The sequence below is a fragment of the Haemaphysalis longicornis genome, unplaced genomic scaffold, assembly GCF_048455015.1.
Source record: "Haemaphysalis longicornis isolate Haplotype H1 unplaced genomic scaffold, Haemaphysalis longicornis Haplotype H1 scaffold_4, whole genome shotgun sequence".
Taxonomy (NCBI): domain Eukaryota; kingdom Metazoa; phylum Arthropoda; class Arachnida; order Ixodida; family Ixodidae; genus Haemaphysalis; species Haemaphysalis longicornis.
Window position 1 is genome coordinate 164,515,600 of NW_027526361.1, and position 22,612 is coordinate 164,538,211.

Sequence of the window (22,612 nt, forward strand, 5' to 3'; positions counted from 1 at the left end):
CGGGATTGTTCAGAAACCTCAGGAGGGTAATGATAAAAATAGGGAATCTCTGAACGGGAATTTTTTTCTGAAGTAGTCAGCGTCTCTGCATACGCGCCACGCTGACGGCTCACCAGTCCCATTCATGGCGATCTGAGTGAGCGGTTTGTATTCAGTAGCGGAAAATATCGGGACAGCTGTTACTGGACCACTACCTTGATTTATTCGCCTTGCATGAGGCAAAAGCAGAAAACGAAGACCGGACTGGCAGAATGCTCCGAATGTTTCGTGACCGGTACGAGGTATGTGTGAGTCATGCGGTTGGACACTCTGGTTGTCGCTTCTTGCTGCGGAACTCAGTTGGCGTTGCTGCACAGTCCACCTTAGCATGTGAAGCTGAGTCGTTTCTTAAGTGCAGAGCACGTAATGGGCTCCCCTTGTTGTCGTAGCTTGCTGACGGTCGATGTCAAGCGACTGCCGGAATCAGGCGGACCCAAGTAGAGCCTGCAGTTGTACCGTCGTCAGGGGGTCACGCCGAGGTTTCAAAAACCATGCCGTTTAAATAGTCATCACCGTTCGAACCTCGTGAGCCGCTGGCGCTTGTCATACATCTCCCGGTTGTTTAGCACAAAGAAAACTGCAGGTACATTTCAGGCAAAATCTGTGTATATAACTGGCAGCCCCCACGTTAATTTAGTTGAATGCTCGTTGGGTTGGTTTTTACTACGATAAGCGAAAAAACCGGCCGCGCAAGAAAAAATTGGCCGCGTATCTGCTCCTTTCGTTGCAAATGTCGTCAAAAGACGATAGTCTTTATCGGCTATTGCGAAGTAAATGCCTCCCTTCGCTTTGCCGCTCACCTCTCATGTTGTTCCTCTTGTGTCGCGCTCCTCCCAAGGTAAAGACGTCAAAGGTTTGCTTAAATAATTTAAGTTTCCCGCGTTCCACTGCTCCAAACCGGCTGTCTCGATGCGAACGCTGCTGTACGGCGGAGACGCGCGTTAATCGAGGCGCCCTACTGCAACGTTTATAGAACCGCGTTTCCCTACTCCACGTGCGTTGCAAGCAGAACGTGGAACCTATCTAGTGGAACTTTGCGTAACTGTTGCCGGTTGATTTCTTAAAATGGCGCCAGAAGCTATAGTGGCGCGGGCGACAGTAGGCGACGGCGAAGTGAATTCTTTTTCTGCAGTTGATGAAGTATTTAATTTCGCAAAAGCAAGCATGTTTCATTTTTTTATAAAGGAACACTGCAAATATCACTTCTATATTGATTTGCTGTCTCATATTTGCGTAATGTCTTGTTCTTCTTCAACAATGTTGACAAGTATGAACCTTACACCGGACATAGACGGATAGATTTAGCTGTGACTATATAAGACTAATGGGCAGGCATTGTTTTGCTTTGGCCGGGTGGCTGAATCGAGTCACAGACAGACAGACGGACAGACATACAGACATACAGACAGACCAAAATTTCTGGGTTTAAGGAGCCCAAGAAAGACTATCGTCTTTAAAAAAAAACGGCGCGTTCGCAATGACGCAGACAGGCTCCAGCCGTGCAAGGAAAAACATTACGCGTTCGAAATGACCCAATACAGCTTCAGCATACGAAATTATAGCAAGAACAGGAAGAAAAGAACTCCCGCTGGCGCACTTTCAGGCCGGGGTGCGCGAGCACTGCGGAGGCGGGAAATTTGAGTAGCATATCCGCCAGAGAGGAGTGAGACCGGGCGACGAAGATTGTGATGGGTGGTAGCAGTGAGCGGATAACGGCGCAACCACCCATTATGGCGAATCACTGCTCTGCACTTCCGACAGCTTTCACATTGAGTGGAACGGCCTTAATTTTGTTTCTGGTTTTTAAAGCAAAGCTGGCGTGTGCTAGATTGTATGCTAGAACGTATACGTCCAACGATAGCCCTTCGCGCCATCGCCGACGCCTATTTCACATGATAGAAAAATGATGAAACGAGGAGCTAATATAGGCAAATCCAAAACGTAAAAATTAGGCGTATTTGAGGCAACTATCATGCACCAAGATTTTCAAAACGAGCAATGGCGTTACTCGAAGTAAAACCTAGTGCGTAATGTTTGCTTCACAGTGGAGTAGCCAGCAGTAATGTATCTTAACTGAAGGTTCATTAGGTTTTTAGAATTAATGATATAACTCGTCAGGTACTGTTCCAATCATTGAAGTGCCAATGAAGCACTCGTACGTACCCACGAGCGACATCTAACGGCGGTATTTGCAGCGACTTACTATTGTGTACTCATTTTCTCGGACGTATAAAGAAACCCCCCGGAATATGAAATATACAATCTGACGGCGCTCCCACCGTGCATCATAAAGCAGCGTCCTCGACCAGGCTCTTTAGCTAGAACAAAATAAATGCAAGAAATAAAGAAGACATTGCGACCGATTACGTGCTTTATCTGCCACATGAGCCCCGCGAAGCTTGCTGTTGCTGCTCCGGCAATGACAGTATCAAGGTGATGCGCTGTCTTTTCCGGCGTATCACAGGCAAAGGTTTTTTCCATGAGCCTATTTGAAGGCGCTGATTTAGGATGCGGGTGGTGGAGCCGTCACTAGGTATTTTCTGATATTTCGCGGGGTTTCTTTATTAGTCACAAAAATTGAGTACGCATTTAGTATGTCGCTGAAAATAACGCAGTTTTAAGCCCCCCGTGGGCACCTACAAGTGCATCATTGACACTTCAGAGATTTGGATACTACTTATAGAGTTAGATTATTAATACAATTATTGCCTAAGTCACACAACGAAAAATTAGTGGCGGCTATTCTACTGTACAGGAAACATTATGCATCAGGTTTTCTTCGAGTACCGCTATTGCTCTTTTTGAAAATCTTGGTCCATGATAATTGGGACACCCTGTATAACTGGTACTAGCGTTGCGATTTTATTAGAAACACATTTGTACTTGATTTTGTGATAGCGAAAGAAAAAAACACTCGTTAAAGACAATATATCGGCCCGAAATGCAAAAAAGGTATCGCGCCCGAGCCTAGGCCTCGTGGCGCATTCTATGTCCAACAGTAACGAAGGGTTCCAATAGATAGTGCGTGAGCCGGGAAACGCTCTACAATTGAATTGACAAACGTATACCCCGTTTTCGCGGGGAAAGCGAGACGGGAGAACAAGGGCGTGAGATGTGAACGGCGGAGAAAAGACAGGCACTACGTAACAGGGCTGGCAGAAGAGTGCCGTCTTTCGACGACATTTGGAGCGAAGTGAGCAATGCGCAATGCGTGTGGTTTGCTGCGAAGAAGAGCGGGAATTGAGGGAACTTCGGGGTTGAGCTTGAAGGATTGATTGATTGATTGATTGATTGATTGATTGATTGATTGATTGATTGATTGATTGATTTATTGAAGGGTTTAACGCGCCATCGGAACGCAGGCGATGAGGCGCGCCGTAGTGGAGGGCTCCGGATTAATTGTGACCACCTGGGGATCTATAACATGCGCCTCAATCTCGTACACAAGGGCGTTTTTGCTTTTCGCCTCCATCAGAAAAGCGGCTGCCGCGGCCGGGAATCGAACCCGCGACCTCATGCTCAGCAGCGCAACGGCTTAGCCACTGAGCCACCGCGGCGGGTTGAGCTTGAAGGAGAAGTACGCGGATATGCATGGGGCACTCGACAATCTAACCTAGCTTCATCTTTGCTGGCTTCCGTCTTCACAGAGTTGGAGCTCTGAATATTTGCTTTTGCGCACAGAGGAGTTTATGGTTATATGTATATATGCACCGACCAAATGGAAGGCCTGTTAGCAGTGTTTTGGAGGATTTGACGAATTGTTTTGACTCGATAGTGCTAGGTGGTTTAAAATGTGTGCATTGCATTAGCGACCGAGGTAATAGAAATTCGCCATCGTATCCGAGCGCTCAGTATTCAAAGGTGCGTATGGCGGAAAATAGCCTCGACAATGTAACTCGCTTCGTATTATTTTTTATGCCGACGGGCATTCTGTCGCAAATAGACAAAAATCCACTAAGCGTCGAGGCTATGAAGTAAAGGAAAATACAGCAACATGAACTTGTCTTTGGAACCCGCAAAGTACACAGTTTACGCATTTTTACGGATCCAACCACTACCGTTTGGACCCACTGCATATGTCGCAGGACATGGCTGTAGTGTGTCACATGTTCCTAGTATTGCCGCAATTATTTAGGGAGCCCTGCCTCGTCATTGTGCAAGTTTTGGGAGGAAGCGCGAAGTAGCTGTGAAAGTACACACTAAACGGCTCTAGTAAGTGAACAACCTTATTTTTTCCGAGACAGGTATCACAAAAACAATAGAGAAGGTAATGTTGTTGTAGAGGGTAAGGGACAGGTTATACGAAAACTATGACAGAGACTGCGCACACTGCTTGGAAATGTACGACCGCTACCACCAAGACGTGAAAGGACTGCAAATTAGCGCTAGAGCGAGGTCTATCGTGAAAATAGTAAGGAGGAAAACTAGCTCCGTGACCCGTGACCCCACTGACAATGGAAGAATGAAAGGTGCCTATTTACTGAAGGTCTAAGAAATCTGAAAACCAAATTTGGGGCGATAAAGGAATGGAAAATATCAGGAAGCCGCAAGAACCGGAAGGTTGCCGGAGAGTGCGAAGGCCCCGAAACGCGCTGTGGCCAATCATAAAAAAAGCTGCGGCTTAGCTCAGCTAACCATGGATGTGCAAAGCTTGGTTTAGCCCGGTTAAGTGATGGTTTCACTTGATTAACCTTTAGTTTAGCCGTAATTATTATGCTGAAGTATACACTCGTCGTTATCTCTTCACCGTCCAGGGCCGCTGGGGTTGTCGCAGACCCGCCCAAAGCCAGCCACTATCAACCGTTGTGGTGCCGCTTCCGGCGTTCTAGAAGCGAGCCGGGCGGCTTGCTCTTCCTCAGTCCCAGGCGCTGGCTTCGCGCGCTTGGCGCTCCGGAGCTTCCCGGGGAAGCAGCTCGCAGGGCGACACGCGCGCGCCGGTCAGGCGCCGCCTGCCGACGACGGCTCAAAGCTGCACTCACTGCAGTCGTGCGGCATCACCCACCCGAACAGTCACGCGACGTCGCGCACCGAGGCAGCCTTCGAAAAGATAGCCGCTTGTCCCTCGATTCAGCGTTCCGGCCAAAACGGGATACCTGAGAAACTCCTGCAACCGCCGGCACTGGTCATACATGTCCCCGTTATTTAGCGCGAACAAAACTGCAGGAACATTTGAAGCAAAATCTATGCACTTATTTCGCATATATATTAAATGCAGAGCATTTCTTTAATTCACGATGTCACCCGGCTTTGGCGTGCCTCGTTGTCCGCAACAGCCGTTCCAGGCGCGGCCTCTCCCCCACTCCTCCTCACCTGCTCTCCGCTGCTCCTCGCGTGTTCTCTGCGTGCTCGGATCACGTTCAGCAACAGGTGGGGCGCGCATGCGTCATAGTTTGGCGCGGGAGCAACAACAGTTGTGGCGTGATCGTGTCGTAGTCGTGACGTGGTCGTGGCGCGGTCGTGCCGTCATGGGGCGGTTCTCGGCGTTCGCTCTCGCTGTCAATTTCTTTCGAACCAGATAAAATGCCGCAAAAGCGGCGCGAAGAACGCCTTTACAAGCACGCGCACTCCGTGCCAGAGAAAACGAGAAATAGACCACTTGCACGCACAAAGTGTCCAGCCTGGAAGCACTACGCTTTAAAAACAACCAACAGCAACAACTGCAACAACATTAACGTAACCCAACCTACTTAACGTCGTGCGCCCCCCAAAAATTCTCTGCATTTGACCGTGCCCCTCGCGAGGGGGATGTTTTTTTTTTAATTAGGAATGCTCGTTGCGGTGGTTTTTTACGATAGTAAAAATTGCTGCGCAAGAGAGAAACCAGCGGAAGAGCGAGCGGAAGTAAAGTAACCTGTATACGGAGACTTTGCGGAGTACGAGCATACATTTTTTGGCGTGCCCGGGGCGGACACTCATTGGATCCATCCTTATCCGCTCATTGTTTCATTTTTCTCGCCTGTATCCCACAGGGCCTTCGACCTCTCCCTTCTAAATTCATTCATTCATCCATTCGGTTTGAGTCTCGCCATTATCCTGTACCTTGGATTATTTTTTAACTTTACAAAGCAGCCTACGAACTTCAGGCTGTTTGGAAATTATTTCACTGTCTTTCACACATTGTCTCTGTAAAGACGCATCCGTGATGTGTTTTTAAATATGACGCTTTTGGATACCGCTCACCGCTACAGCGTGTGGTGTTGAACTCGTGAGTGTTTTTCTGTGTGTCCTGTATTTTATACTACCGTGGCGCCACGAACTGGTTTTGGAAGGTTTTTTTTTTTTTTTTTGAGGGGGGGGGGGGGATTCAACACAAGACCGGTGTAAACCAAAGTGTTCAGAGTAGCGACAGCGAACCATGCGGAAATGGGCTGGTCGCCCAGCAAAAAGAAAAACAAAACATCGCCCCTTAATACGCGGTGTGCACGTGCTTGACAGGCGATGCAAAAGAGGTGCACAACAGAAAACACAATTAACAGGCCACCAGTCCAAAGGGGTTCGAAAAACATAACGGTGATCATTCGAGATTAAGGCTGCAGCTGATTTAGTGAGTTTAATGGAACTTGGAATGCCTACCGCCTTGTCCTAGCAGACAAATTGTCCCCTTCACGGTGGCTTCGTGCTGCTGCTGGATAGGCGCGCAGAAGCGGCGGCCCTGTTATTCGAGTCATGGCACCAGAAAGAAAACCTCCCGCGGTTATGTAGCCGTTTCAGCAGTCCAATGTCACGTAATTGTTTCGGAAGAGTGTTCATATAATACGAATTACGGCAGCTTTCTGTTTACGGCCCTACTCTTGCCGTAGAAGCGCCTGTATCGATGAACAGCAGGCGGGAATTTAACAATATTTCCTTTATTTTCCATCCTTGGAGATTGGGGAGGCAAGGAAAAAAAGCTGTACAATCAGCTTGACTTGCTCGCCCCCCCCCCCCCTTCCCTAGCACGAAATACAATATAACATGTTCAATTTTTCAGCAGCGTAGCGCGTACAACAAACACACCGAGAAAAGAAAAGAGAAAGCAAGTGGTGGTGGTGAAAAACGTTCTTTACTGAGCTCAAGGGGTAGGGAAAGGGGTGTGGTCAGCCTCCTTCGTCCAGGAGGCCACGGGCCTGCGCTGCATCAGTGGCTCGTTGCACCAGCGCGAGTTGACGCTCCGGCGCCGAGCTGGTCAGCGCAGACTCCCACTGCTCAGGGGATGGGGATGGGATGGGGTGAGGGTGGTGGGGACAGGAGTATACTAGGTGGTAAGTTGAGAGTGGGATGTCACACTGTGGGCAATTGTAGGGGAACAGAGATGGGGAGATGTGGGACAGGATGGTGTGGTTGTAGTATGTATCGGTTTGCAGTCGCCGGTAGATATACGCTTGATGGTTGGAAAGAGTGTACTGAAGAGGTGGGTATATCCTTCTTGTGTTTGTGTAATGAGAGAGAATGGAGCTGTATGTGAGGTCGAGTGGGGTCAGTGCCTGTGGGACAGGTGGGGCTTGTCCGGTTCTTCCTGGCCTTGCTGTTGGGAGTGCCCGGTTGAGGAGGTCGCGGGCTACGGCGTGGGCCGCCTCATTCCCTGCAAGGCCGGTGTGGCCTGGTGTCCAGATGATAGAGATGTCGATGTCTTCGGGGAGGAGTTGTAGGATCTGGATGGCTTGAGGGGGTGCGAGGCCGGCTTGGTATAGGCGGCAGGCTTGTTGGGAATCCGATATGATGGTCAAGTAGGGTTTTTGTTGATGGGTAGTGGTGGCGTGAGCGATGGCTAGCGCTTCGGCCATTGCTACAGGTAGGTTCCGATAGGAGGCTGCAGTCGCTAATTTACCAGTTGAGTCGAGGACTACAAGGGTTGTGTGCTTGTGATCTGTAGATCGAGCAATGTCTGTGTACCGTGTGTGAGGGTCTGAGCTGTGTCGTTTTTCAAGGAGGGAAAAAAAGTAAAACAAACATTCAGCAGTATTTTCAATACCACAAAGCGCGCAGCGATCCCGGTTGCACGTGTTTTTTACGTAATACGAAAAAAAGAAACGTGTATGAAATAAAAGAACAGTTGTGTACAGAAAGAAGAATATATACTATTACAACAGGTAAGCACATTAAGATACATAAATTAAAATCGGTAGCAATCACTTGGTTTGTAGGTTAAAGAAGGCACGCAATTCCTTGTTCGTTGTCCTTTCGATAACGGACAAGGAATTGGCCATGGTTGTTTACAGCTCCGTGGCAAAGAAACTAATTATGACAAGTAAATAGAATTCGGCGTAATACTATAGTCATCTCAGCTGCCAATTGCAGTGTATGTGGTTCTTTTTTCACCACAATGACAATTTTCTACATTACCTTCAGAGCTACCAAGCGTTGGTTAAAAAAATGGCTGGCGATTACGACACTCCCTGATGAGATTTTTGGGCGCAGTTGTTTAGCTGTTTTGACTGCACGAAATATGTTGAGGCAAAAAATTTCAGACCGATATTTGTATGGTTAGAGAAAACTTGTATTTGCATGGCTGACGAAGCACATGCACCGGTTGCCTCGCTTGTTGTTCAGCACTCACTCCTGATGGCTGCAGTACGCTGACGCAGCACTCACTCGTGCGTTCTCTCGACGGCAGCTATGGTGAGCCTCTGCGTCGGCGGCGCGAAGTGCATCTCAGGAAGGGACCGCAAACTGCGTCTTAGGAAGCGAGCGCACATCATCGTCACGCGAACGCCCCCCTCACATTTTTGCCAATCGTCGCGCAGCCGAGCGTCTCGGGGGGGCACAGCATACTGCCGCCTCCTCCGCACACTTTCGGAGAAGCGTCTCGAGCCGCCACGGCGAACCGCCCTCCTCTCCCAATTTCTGGACAGTCTCCTCCTCTGCTTTCTTTCACTCTTCGGACTTGCCATCAATAGCTCGATGACGTGGACGGTGACGCCCCTCAGCCCATGAACTGGCGCCAAAGGCCCGTGCCCTAAAAGTGGGTTTTGCCCCAAAGCGTTTTGGTGATCAGACGTAGGATGCAGTCACGTCGTTGGGAGCTGTGAGAAACACACTGGAAAAGAATAATTCGCTTCGCCATCTGCGGTGGCTGACTGCACCCATGACCAAAAATGCGGTCAACAATAGTACATTTCTCTTTTCCAGAGAAAGGGACGAGGTTGGTGAGAGACACATCGGTGTTCCGTCACAAACAACAGAAGCTTTACCTTGACTCATCTTTCGAGACCTCATTGTGTGTCTTCACTGAATCTGGAATGTTTTGAATAAGTGCGCCTGTTTACGCTCGTCTCAAACCCGTGTGTGCTTGTTTCGTTTTGCGAAAAGCCCATATTTGCTCACCAAAGATGCGCCAACTCCCCCAACAACATGCTTTGCGCACCATCAAAACAGTCTTGTTTGCACGCTGCCTCGATGACTACCGCTTAGACAGCCACGTACCGGTAAGCTAGGAGTCGTTATGCGACAACAGGCAGCCCACTTAAAGGCCTTATGACTGCCTCATGTCGTCATCATTATCACCAGCCTATCTGCGCCCACTGCAGGGCAAAGGCCTCTCCCAGTAATGTCCAATTATCCCGGTACTGTGCTAACTGTGACAAATTTATCCCCGTAAACTTGATCTCATCTGCCCATCTAATTTTCTGTCGCACCCTCCCCTGCTTGCCTTCTCTAGGGTCCACTCTGTTACCCTTAATTACCAACGGTTGTCTTGCCTTCGTATTACATACGCTGCCCACGTCCATTTATTGGATGCGAAGCAGCTTATGGTCGAGCCTGTTCCCTCCGCCTTTGTGTGGGTGCCGTTGTGCGGCGTCCACACCCCCACTGCGCATGCCTAGCCAGGCACCGCTGATGATGATTGTGCCAGGATGCCCCTAGGGATTGGCCAACCAAAGAATCCCCCACGAGATAGCTTCGCGTTCAACTGTCGTCATCTTCCCGTAGGGGACCCTGAGTTGTATACGAGGCATTCCTTCTCTCCTCTCCGTAGCTCGTCTCCTCTCCGGGATTGCGCAACGAATGGCAACACCTGCGGTTCCGCGCGCGATAATGCGAAGCAGCTGAGGGTTGGAGACGCGACGGTAGCCGCTGCGTACTCCGCTGGGGGCGCCGCTGTAGCTCCGCGGTATAAACGACGTGCGCGCGCGCTCCGCTTCCCTTTCCCGCAACGCCGCGATCGAACTGAAAACTAATGGGAACTTGAGTCGACCCCATGGCTGCTTCGCATACTACTCAGGGTTCTCCTACGGGAAGATGGTGAAATTTTTCTTAGTAATTTTAATATATCCTTAACACGCGTTTGTTCCCTGGCCCACCCCGCTCACTTCTTGACCATTGATGTTACACCCATGTCCTTCCGTTCCATTGCTCGATGATTCGTTCTCAATTTAAGTTGAACTCTCTTAGTGAGCCTCCAAGTTTCTGCCCCGTAGGTGAGTACCGGTAAGATGCAGCTGTCATACACTTTCTTCTTCAGGGACAATGGTAGGCTGCCTATGATTATCTGAGAATGCCGGCCGACTGCACTCCAGCCCATTCTTATTCTTCTAATTATCTCTGCCTCATGGTTAGGATCGGGGGTAAGAACTTGGCCTAAATAGATATATTCACTTACCACTTCCACTGCCTCGCCACCTATCTCAAACCGCTGGGCTTGCCCGAGGTTATTGATGTTTTGTGTTCTGTTCTGCATGTGTTTTCTGACTAATGTGTTTCACTGTAAACGACGCGTTGAGCGCCCCAACGGGGTGGAGCGGGTTGGCTGGCAGAGACAGGTTCCCAAGTGCGTAAACGTCTTGCCCAGTGCGGATGCCCCTTTTTCATAACACTGAGTTCCCCATCAACTACATGCAGGGCTACATCGGAAGAGTGGTCTCTTGGAAGAAATGTTACAGGCCAAAATATTTGGCTCACACCTCGGACTGGGGCTGTGCTGTAGTCTAAATGAATGCAGGAAAATGTAGTAGAAGACCGGAACTACATGCACGCACAGCTGCGTCATAGACAAGCGTGTTGCCGTCTGTACTGCAGGAGGTTAAGAGTTCATCCAGTTCTGGCGGCATAGGACTGCATTCAAGCCAATCAATTCTAGCCACGAATGTTCCTCAAATTCGATAGCTTAAAGTTGTTCCTCAACTTTGATGTATATGGAAAGCTTAGAGGCGCGAGTTTCTACCAACTAGACTTGAATCCAAGAAAGCTCTGAACTGCGCAAAAAACAGGCACGAAAAAAGGGCATAGAGCAGACGACGGAGCGCCGCGCAGAACCGAACGAAATCCTGCCTTCACGCTTCGGTTCAGCCTCATCAAAATGCAAACGACGTGATCACGACCCGACACGCCTGTCAGCAGAAAGTTGTTCACACGCTGACCGTCCCGCGCGCCTGCAGCTGGAGTTTATCGGATCCTGTTTATACAGCTCGAGCAAATGGGAACGGAGCAACTCGCTACCGGCCCACCTCGATTAGGCTGAAAAAGAGGCCAATAGCACTGCTCCCCCTGGCCGGGATCGCTGACGGGCTGCAACGCGAGGCAGGGTTCGCTGCGAGATCCAAGTGGCGCCGGCTTCTCCTGACGGCCCGTGCCAGCGACGAGCCCCGGGGCAGCCGGACAAAGTCCTCGGCCGGCGAGGTGTACGCCTGGCCGAGCACATCGGCTGCACCCCTTCACTCGGCCCGCTGCGCCCGTGCGAGGGATGGCTCCCTGCCGCCGGGGCAGGCATGAACAAAGCCCGTTGGGCGGAACCAATGCAAAAATTAAAATCGGGCCGGTTGCGCATGCTGCCCCAGCTCTTGAGCGAAACATAAAAGCTCTGCTGGTTTCAGAGAAAATGCACCAATGGCGCTCGTTATTGAACAATAGCTAACAAGGGCGCGCGTGCAGCGCCAGTCAATGCATGGCCGTGCCGACAAAGCGCACTCGTACGTAGCTTCTTCATTTTCGGTTCTTCCCTGAACTCCGGGTTTGCGGCTGGGTCCAGCCCCAGCAAAGGCAGCCATCAAAGCTCTACCTGAAGCGGGGGCCAATTCAGTGAGCAATTATGACGACAACAGCGCAAGGTAAGGAAAACACCGACACGGCGCTTGCCTTTCTCCATGTCTTCGTTTTACCTTGCGCTGCTGTCATCATGAGCGTACACCCACTTGTCCAGTTTGCCGCACTCGTTTAGTAAGCAATGAACAAGTCTCACGGGTTGCATTGCTTGCGTGCTCAACTCACTGGCTGTGACGCCGTTATACTCACATGACATATGCTTCGCCGTCTTTGGCCCACGCCAACTCATCAAATAGTAGCCGCCGCTTGCGAGTGAAGACGGGCGCCAGCCCAGAAGTGCGCAGCCGGTGGACCCAGCCAGCCCATGTGCGGAACCTCGAGAAATGAACGTGGCTCGTGGCTGGGCAGGGACAGTTCAAGTATTCAGGGATACAAATATCGCGATACAGATGTTAGACGCTTAAAATACTAAGATACGTTTAACTTTGATGTAACAAGACAATTCAAAGGTATGTATTTCTAGAAACCAAGACAAAAGTATTGCGGGAAACAGATACAGAAGCAGAGATACATACTGAAATACGTTTTTGTTACAGCAACCTCATGTTTATTTATTTACTGCCGTAATACTGCCGATTTTTGAAACGAGGTTGTTGGCAGGAGTGAGCGATAAAATATACAAATGGCGACATCGCATAGGTGGACATGTAAAGAAAAGCGTTTCTCTGGGGTCCTGATGGCGAGCAATACCGAACTTCCAATCAGAATCAAGACGACGAGACGCAAAATTATACAAGAGTACTAGACAACACAGGAGATAAGGGAAAATAAATGCGAGGTTGGCTTCAACTACAACCTAAAAATAAATAAAGGAAGCTCACACTAACTCGTAAGACTAGCGAAGTTGTACGCAACCTTCACGACCAACAGATGGTTTAATAACTCCACCATTCCAGCCGATTTGCTTCTTCTTCGCTGTCGCAACGATTGTTGCTATGAGTGTGAGCTTCTTTCCTTTTTATACAGGGATAATCATCTGACAGCACCTTGCAGGGGCGTATCTTTCTCGTTACGACCAAGTGTTGCCACCATTACGGCGAACGCTGAAGCTTTTCCTCGCGAGTATTGGCCAATCACCCTAGGTGGGTATGGTTGGTTTTGCAAACGGGGGCGGGGGCGCTAGGCGGTTGCCGTGAGGCAGGCACACACGAGCGCTCCGCATTTTCTTGTTGTTTTTCAAAGACGATAGTCTTTCTTGGGCTACTTAAACCCAGAAATTTTGGTCTGTCTGTCCGTCTGTCTGTCTGTCTGTAGCTCGATTCAGGCGCCCGGACAAATCAAAATGCTTACGGCGCAATAGTCTTATATACTCACAGCCAAATGTAAACGTCTAAGCCCGGTCTAACACGTCTAACACTTGTCAACTTCGTTCAACAAGAACAAGACATTACGCAAATACAATACAGGAAATTAGTACACAAGGGTTGTTTACAGTGTTTCTTTATTAAATAATTCCTGGATGCTTGGTGTTTCGATAGCCAATGATATTCTACAACTACTGCAGAACAACGCGCACCGCCTGCTGTTGCCTGCGCCACCTCCTGGCGGCATATGACAAATCACGTGGCAACAACAAAGAAAAGTTCCACTGGCTATGTTTCACGTTCTGATTGGAACGCACGTGGAGCACGGCAACGCGGTTCTATAAACCTTGAAGTCGGCCGCCTCGATTCACGCGCGTCTCCGCCGTACTGCAGCGCTGGCATCGAGAAATCCCGCATGTAGCGGTGGAACGCGGTAAATTCAAATCGCCTTCAGCAAACTTTTAGTGTGTTTACAGCTCGACGGCACAGGAACAGCATGAGAGGTGAGCGGGAAAGCGAAGCGGGGCATTTCCGTGGCAAATGTCTACAAAGACTATCGTCTTTTGACGACATTTGAAACGAAAGGAGCAGATACGCGCCCAATTTTTTTACTGCCGGGCGGTCACCCCAATCTTCGCCAATCTCCCTAAGTGGGTGGGCTTGGCTTGACGAACGTGCGCAGGGGAGGCTAAGCGGTCATCGCGAGGGGCGCATACGCGATCGCTAGGCATTTTCTTGCTTTTGGTAACTGCAGGGCGGTCGCCGCCAGGCCCTGGCTCACGTGCGTACGCTCGGCAATTTCTCGGCATTTTTAACTGCCGACACGAAAAATTACGATTTGCTGAACAGTTTCGCTGTTAAAAATCTGAATACCCCATCACCACATTCTGGGGATTTGCGGCCGCAGAAACGCCGCACTAAAGTCTAAGCACTGCCTTTGCCTTTTGTAGTGGACGCTTCCTTCGAGTAAAGAGCGCCTCAGTGTCAAACAAAAAATCATGCACCCCTCTGTCTAACGACGAGGAGGGTTGAACGTGAAGCTTTCTCCTGACGAATTGTTTAGTTGTCATCTGAGCTTGGACTGAGTTTCGAACAAGTACAAATGGCGCAATCGGATAGACGCCGCCTTCACAACGCGAAGGACCCAGGTTCGATTGCGGCCATTGAAGCGTTTTATTCTTGGACTTCACCCACGATCATTCATCATCGCAGTCAAAGAAGGATGGCTTTCCTGCAGGGCTTTTTCTCTTTACAGACGCCATCAGCGAGAGCACTATAGCTTGGCTTTAAAAGCTGAGGCGGCGGTGCTTCTGACAGTATACCGCTGCGCATCCTGGGCGTGGTTACCATCGGGTGACCATACAAAAAAGCGACGGCGCTACTCGGATCCAGCTGTCCTGACCACATGGGGCAACGTGATTTTCTCGGACGGCGCCCTGCTACAAAAAGCCCGCCACCGACTGCATCGCGGGGATTTGCGGCCGGAGGACAGTGCACTAAACGCTGGCTTTGGCGTTTGTAGGTGAGTGTGTGCCGTTGGTACTTGTGAAGGTTCTAGCGGTCTTCAACCGCAAATTTCACCGGTGCACTGTCTGATGTATTGTTTGTGTTATCATGGGGGTGGATCAAGAAACTCATCGGGCGCGTATCGGCTGCCTAGGCCCTAAGTTATTTCGTATTCCTGAAGGAAGGTCGCAGGCTGATGTCGCTTGTCTTCTGTCTAGGGTGTGCCCTCGTGGCAGTTTGGTGGTCGTGCTGTTTTGTGTAGCACAACTGTTGGTTTGTTGCGGTGATGTAGAAACCAACCGAGGCCCTGACAAACTGGACATGATGATTAGTGCCCTGAATGATGCGGCAACGTCACGTCATGCCCTCCAAAAAGAAATTAGAGCTAAAATAAGACACATATCAACAGGAATCATAGGTCTTAAAAAGCGTCTTTCAAAGGTTGAGGGAAGTTTTGATGCACTGAGCAAAAATGGCGAAACCATAACGACCATGGGAGGCGCAGGTAATGAAATAAAAACTGCTATTTCGGCCCTTCCACGTTGGCAGGAACCAAAGCTGGCCTACTCGATGTGGTAGACGACATGAACAATCGAATTCGACGTAAAAACTTCAAGCTGCTGCCTAAACTCTGACTCTGACGCTTCTGCATCTAAGTTTACTAACTTTTTCAAGGAGCACCTTGGCTGCCCATCACTGATATTGAACGTGTACATCGTGCTGGCGCTCCAAAGGAAGGCTACGACCGTCCCTTAATCGTGAAGTTTCTTAAATACAAAAGCAAATGTCAAGTTCTTGGAAACGCGTTTAAAATAGAACGATTAAAGTTACAGAAAATGTGGATTGAAGAAGACTTTTCGTCAAGGATTCAATTTGTACGAAAGCAACTTCGGGACATCGCTCGTACAAATGGTCAACAAAAACAAAAAAATGAAGATATCCCTATGTAAGCTTCTGCTCAAAAACAGAAGTTACCGTTATGACCACGCTACTGCGCAGGAGGTTGAGTGCACACAGTAAGACCAATGTTCGTGAGAAGGGTGTAATGAAGGAATTCAAAATATTGACCCCAATCTTTCACTGCTATTGGCGAACTTTCGCAGCGTCGTGAACAAGCAGGATGAACTACTTGCTTTTATTCATGCCTGCAATGCAGATGTCATCGTTGGACTGGAAACGTGGCTTACGTCAAAGCTCGACAGCGGCGAAATGAAATTGCCAACTCGGATTCTGTATTTTGTAAGGATTGTGGTGGTAGGCGAGGAAGAGAGGTTTTGATAGTGACAAGAAAACATACTTCTCTGGGGTTAATTAATGTAGGCAGTGTACTTGAAACATTGTGGTTTGCCCTTGACCTGTCGAGTACAACAGTAGGTATTGGAGCATGTCACAGGCCGCTAGACTCACCTGCAGATTTTGTCGACGAGATGCGTGATATCCGAATACGTGAAGCAACTCCCCAATAATCTTTGCCGGGGACTTCAATTCTCCAATTTTAGACTGGTCCACCATATCACCGGATGGTATAAGGCCAGTGCAAGAGCGTGCTCCTTCCTTGCATTTTGTCTCATTTTTTAATTAACCCCGCTCCTGACTTCGTCTGCACGTTCAGATTCCATTCTTGACCTTATTGATTGTAACTACACATCCTGGTCGAGCCGATGTGCATGTACTACAATGCACCAGCGACCATCGCATGGTTCATTGTTTGTTTGAGTCAGCTAGGAAACAGAAGGCACCCCCGAAGAAAATAGTGTACGGCTAAAAGCAATTTCTAGGATATAAACGCAGACTTTGAAACACTTCCTAACATCATTCTCCGGACTCAGGTTCGATTCCTGGCCGCGGCGGCCGCTGTTCTGATGGAGGCGAAAAGCAAAAATGCCCTCGTGTACGAGATTTTAGTGCATGTTAAAGATCCCCAGGTGGTCAAAATCAATACGGAGCCTTCCACTATGGCGTGCCTGATCGCCTCCGTTGCGTCGGTGGGTTAAACCCTACAATCAATCAATCAATCAACATCATTCTCGCCATCATATAAAGCGCGTTAGGTACCCGAAAAGTGCTTGCTGTTCTGAGGTAAGCTGAGATAGCTGCAGGACAAATATGTCCCCCAAAATGCCTATTTGAACCCCTTGATAGGCTGGCACCGGGCACCCATGCTTGAATAGAAAGGAACCCTTGTACGCCAAAGCCAGGCTCAGGAAATAGGACAAGGACTGGACTGATTATCTTAATTATGCTAAGGCGCGCAAAAAACTTATCGAAGAATCCAAACACAGATTCTTCAATGTCCATTTACCAAATTTTGTTATAACCAACCACCAAACATTTTTGCAAGTTCTTTCTCCGTCACCTTCAAAAGAAATACCTCAACTTGTCTTCGATTCTGACTCGAATCCTCTAGAGGCGTCAAATTCCTTCAACTCTGATTTCTGCAGTGTTTTTGATCACGAGAGTCCGGATCCTACTGAAAGCATATTCGCTAGTCTTCAGCACAACGTGACTTTTATTATGGTTACCTCTGATCGAATTGTAAAAGCGATCGGGCGATTGCCACTGTATTCAAGTCTAGGTCCTGATTGCATAAGCACTAAGCTACCAGAAATAACAAAATATGCTCTGCAGTAATCCTTGCACTTATCTTCCAACAGTCTCTTGACACTGGTCGAATTCTTGATGATGGGAAACAGGCGTATGTAGTACCACTATTCGAAACTGGCGATAAAAATGAGTTCTTTAACTATAGGCGAATATCTCTAACTTCCGTTGTATGCAAGCTTCTTGAGCCCGTTGTGTCGTCCCAACTAATAAAATACGTGACAAATTACAACATCCTATACCCGAATCAACTTGAGTTTCAGCGCGTGTGCTTTTGTGAAACCCAATTGTTTGAACTCAAAACTGATATTCATGACTCCCGATATCAGCTTCAACAGATGGATGTCATTTTAATTCATTTTGAAAGTCCATTTTGAATTCTTGTTCCATCTCGGCACGGTACAGGGTTAGTGCTCGAGTTACCATACTTGGCTGCGGCTTTGGCGACCCGCGTTCAAATACAATTCCAACCCAAATAAGATTCTATATATTTTATTGACTTATTTTCTCTCTACAGTAGCTGTAATTTGGTTTTATTCGTGTAGTCATTTATTTATTTATTTATTTATTTATTTATTTATTTATTTATTTATTTATTTATTTATTTATTTAATACATAGTCATTTATTCGTGTAGTCGCCAGCAACTACGGTCACATTTCGCGTTTGATAAGACATCTAGAGCTTCAGCCTTAAGAAGTATGTCGAATTTTTAATAGATCAACAACCACGGTTGCTCAGCGTTGTGCTGTGAGCACGAGGTCGCGGGTTCGATTCCCGGCCGCGTCAACCGCTTTTGTAATGGAGGCGAAAAGCAAAAATGCCCGTGTGTACTAGATTTCGGTGCACGTTGAAGATCACGAGGTGGTCAAAATAAATCCGGAGCCCTCCACTACTGCGCGCCTCATCGCCTGCTTGGCGTCGGTCGGTGCGTTAAATCCTACAGTCAATCAAATCAATTGAATTTTTAATATATCTCTAAGAAATCCTATTTTTTATTTGCTCATATTTCTTGAAAAAAAACGTGAAAATAAACTAGTTTTTTTCCACGCCCCTCAAAATATCGTCCGTTCGCGGACGGAACCAACCCTGGCCAATTGTGCTACGCTCCACGGTCCGCTTTTCGTCGGGCACGTTAAAACGGAACAGTTAGCGAGGTGGACACGCATGCTCGGTACACAACGATTCGCAACTTCCTGGGTCTCGATATTGTTGCGGAAGCGCTCGTAAGACAGCACAGCTGAAAACTACACGGAACGAGTGACTGCCGGATGCTATAAAAATAACACCGGCAACCCAAAAATCCAAGAAGCTTCGCCGTAAAAAGCAGTAAATTGTACGACACGTAGAAGTGCACATTTATTTCGGCGATAGAGAGAAGGCTGGGTTTACGTCCTTACGCACACGTCAATCTCAAGACAGGCATTTGGCTGTTGTAGCAAAAGTACTTGGCGCAGTTTCCCGGCATCCAACGCTATGATGCATGGAATCGTTCTTCGGTGGCTCGGGTTATGCAACGCCACAGCTCCATTGCAGACTGCAATCAACTGGCGAGACGAAATACCGCGTCTTAAAGTGGTGACGAAATTTACTCAAGCCATTTGCCTCTGCTAGCCCACTACGTGCCCCCATCGCTCACATTTTTTCCTGTCGCGAAAGTGAGTCGTCGTCTTAGCGGCGTATAGGTTCCCGCGAGCGCTCTTGGGGGGCGAGGACGCCGAAAAAGAGTGCAAGCAGGTAGAGCGCGAGTTGGCGCTTGGCTTGGCTCGGCTCAGGAGGAGAAGAGGGCGGCTGCAGGTGCCTTGGGTTGGAAGCCCGGCTAATCGCATTAAAAGAAGGCGCCTACATGACTCGGCTGCCGCTGCCGCCGACTGGCCGCGCACACCGATCGCACGTGGGGCGGCTCTCCAGGCCTGACACCTCTCGGCCTCCTCCGAGCGACATTTGGGGCTGCCGCGCTGTCTCCGCCCTTCGCGGCGCCCCCCGCCATTATTAAATTTCGCACTTTGCATTGCACACAGTTCCCGAGTTGGCTGCCTTCCAAACAGGACGCTTTTTAAAATCTCTTCCGGCATTACTCTCAGCAGTGTGCGACACTTCCCTGCAAGGCACCGGTGTACCTTATTTAGTGTTCCCCATGAGAATTCTTCAGCGCTTTTTCGCTTCCTTGTATTATGGTCACTGGGCTCGCGTCGTGCATCTTTAGGCTTCCTCTTAAAAAAGTCGAGGTGCTTCAGCGGCTTTGAAGCTTGACGGTAAGTAGCAAAGATTGTCATATTTACTAGAAGCAGTTATTTATCTAAATACCCTAAGAGCCCGAGGGGCATTACATAAGAATGGATACATCAGCGTAGTTACAATACTAAGAGTAAAACAGCAGGTTAGTGATGAATAGTAATAGGTTCAGCAATAACACAAACAACAATATTAATAACACAGTGACTAACAGCCATGAGGATTGCGCGGAATGACGACACGAAGAGGAGACAACAGGACTTGTCGTCGTTCCCCGCAATCCTCATGGCAGTTCAAGTATCAGACCAACTAAGCCCGTCAACAAATATTGCTGAACAGTGACTAATCACAGAGGGACCGGTCAGGGGCAGCAGAAACCATCTTCCCGAAAATGCCAAAATACAATGTCGAAGCATATAATACACATTAAATGTCAACGGTGGCTACAAATGGTTTTCGACTTCTAAGTGAGTTAGTAAGGTGAATTAGAAACGGTATGGGTCTGTAATGGCGACGATGTTTGCGGGCAGAGCAATCAGCTCGTGTACCGATAACAGAAGAGGTGAGAAAAGTCATTTCTGGTGCGTGAGTGTATTGGATGAACCTTACGCGCATGGTCAAGGCGAGCAGAAACGTAAGGGGGCACGCGAACGAACGTGCGGGAGGATGTCGTGGCACCGGGATATAAAAGGATGACAAAAGAAAGGCGGGATACATTTTACGCGTGCAAGTGGTGCAAGGTTCAGAGCGTGGTTAAGTAACGATACAATTTGTTTACGAGAATACCAACAGAATATAAATCTAGCTTCGTTATTTCGTACAGATGCAACCATATTAGAAAAAATAACCGTTTGTGGTTGCCAGATGGTTGACGCATAGGGTAGGTAAGGCCTGATCACAGCCTTATATGCCTGAAGTTTCGTGTTTGAGTTTACGCGCCTCAGGCGGCGTTTCAAAAGACCGAGTGTTTTTGAGTATTTGCTAGTGATGTGTTCGATATGACTGTTCCAGGTTAAATCGGGGCTAAAGAAAACGCCGAGGTATTAAGTGGATGAAACGGTCTGAATTACGGAGTTGTTCACTGCGGGGGGAGTGGTTATCTGTGGAAGTAAATCCAGCGTGTTCGCTTTTTTAAACGTTTATGTCCATTTAGCAGAAATCGAACCACTCTGTTAGTTTTACCAAATCGGACTGAATACTTGTAATATAATTTGGTTAGGTAATCTCCTTATACAGTATTTAATCGTCTGCGAATAGGTGTAGTGAAGAAATTGTAAGATCCGATGTTAATAATATATACTAAATATAATAACGGACCGAGCACGGATTCGGGGGGACACCCAACTTTATCATGCATTTTCAGGTAATAATGTAGTTAAGTGTGACTGACTGCGATCGGTTACAGAGGACCTCTTGAATCCCTTAGGTTGTTTTCTGATCAAGCTGGAGGTCGCGGATTTTAATCGGAATCGTTTATGTTGTACACGATCGAAGGCTTTTGAAAGATAGATGAGAAAAAATTGCGCCCACCTCCCCGCGAGGGAACCCTGTGTAGATGCGACGCATCGTGGCGTTCACTTGGTGTTTCCGTTGGATTGATTTTGAAATCGCGTGAAACGTGTCGGGAACGCGTATGATTATTATGTTTTATGATTATTATTACGTTTTATTGGCCAATCTTGGTCAATCTCTCTAAGTGGTATGCTTGGGGCTTCGCTGTCGCAACGACGTTTACTCCATCATTGTTGCTGTAAGTGGGAGCTTCTTTTCTTTTATTGCAAGTGTTAATCATTGCCCCATCATGCGCTGTATCAGTAGCTTCTTGACGTAGTTTGAATGAGTCAATGATATAAGGCGCGTTCGTAGCGTTTGATTCTGTCTCGGTTTTCTGCCGCAGTGGGAAGAACACATGTACCTCGCGTTCCACCCACAGGGTCGTGGGGTCAAAACCGGCCGCCGCTTTTATTTCTTTATAGTGTAGGGGGATTGATGCGGACAACGCCGTATGGAGGGACAAGGCGAGTGAATGAGATGCAGTCACATCTAAAACGACATCTGTAGGCACAGAGGTATGCATGAATTTGTGTTAGTCCTTCAATAATTCAACTGCTTGCGTTTTGGAAGAACATTCTCTCTGAAAACCGTATTTGTTCTGGATGAGAACGTTGTTTCTGTTCAAATGCGAAATAATGTGCCCGTACAAAATTTCCTCGAATAACTAGCAAGGGATACAGTTAGGGAGATTGTACAGTAATTGTTCGAACATGGCTTGTAGCCGGGTTTGAGTATGGGCTTAACATGAACATATTTTCAGTCTTCCAGTATACAACCCGTGTCGAGCGATCGCTAAAAAATAAGCGACAATAAGTATGGCAGGCTGGTTTTAGGATTTTGCCACTAATGCCTTCAGACCCTGGGCTTGTCTTGCAAGGATGTCGCTCTATACCTCGCACTACACCATTTTCAGTTATTGCAACTGAAGAAAAAGGGTAGTTAACGTGAGGTTGTGACAGTTTCAGAGGGTCAAGTGAGAGAGAGAGAGAGAGAGAGGAGAGAGAGAGAGAGAGAGAGAGAGAGAGAGAGAGAGAGAGAGAGGTGAGGAGGAGAGAGAGAGGAGAGAGAGAGAGAGAGAGAGAGAGAGAGAGAGAGAGAGAGAGAGAGAGAGAGAGAGAGAGAGAGAGAGAGAGAGAACTTTTATTCTGTTGACTCCATTGCGGGAGGCCCGGCAGCTAAAACGTTGGAGTTTCAGCGGTGGCCTCAGCCGGTGCCTACGTTGCCAAGCTCGCTAACCTCAGCGACCGTTGTAAGAACGGCCAAGTCCCTCCGGCCCTCGGCGCCGGCGCGTCCAGAGCCAGGCGGACCAGCCGCAGTTGGATGTCCGGGTCGCTTCTTTGCAGGCCTGCTTCCCAG

General features: G+C 48.4%; 1 protein-coding gene across 1 annotated transcript in view; it reads right to left on the minus strand.

Moving 5' to 3' along the window:
* The window catches only part of LOC144180085 (CUGBP Elav-like family member 4), a 316,375-nt gene that overhangs the window by 109,068 nt on the left and 184,695 nt on the right, over window positions 1-22,612 (minus strand). The window lies entirely within an intron of this gene.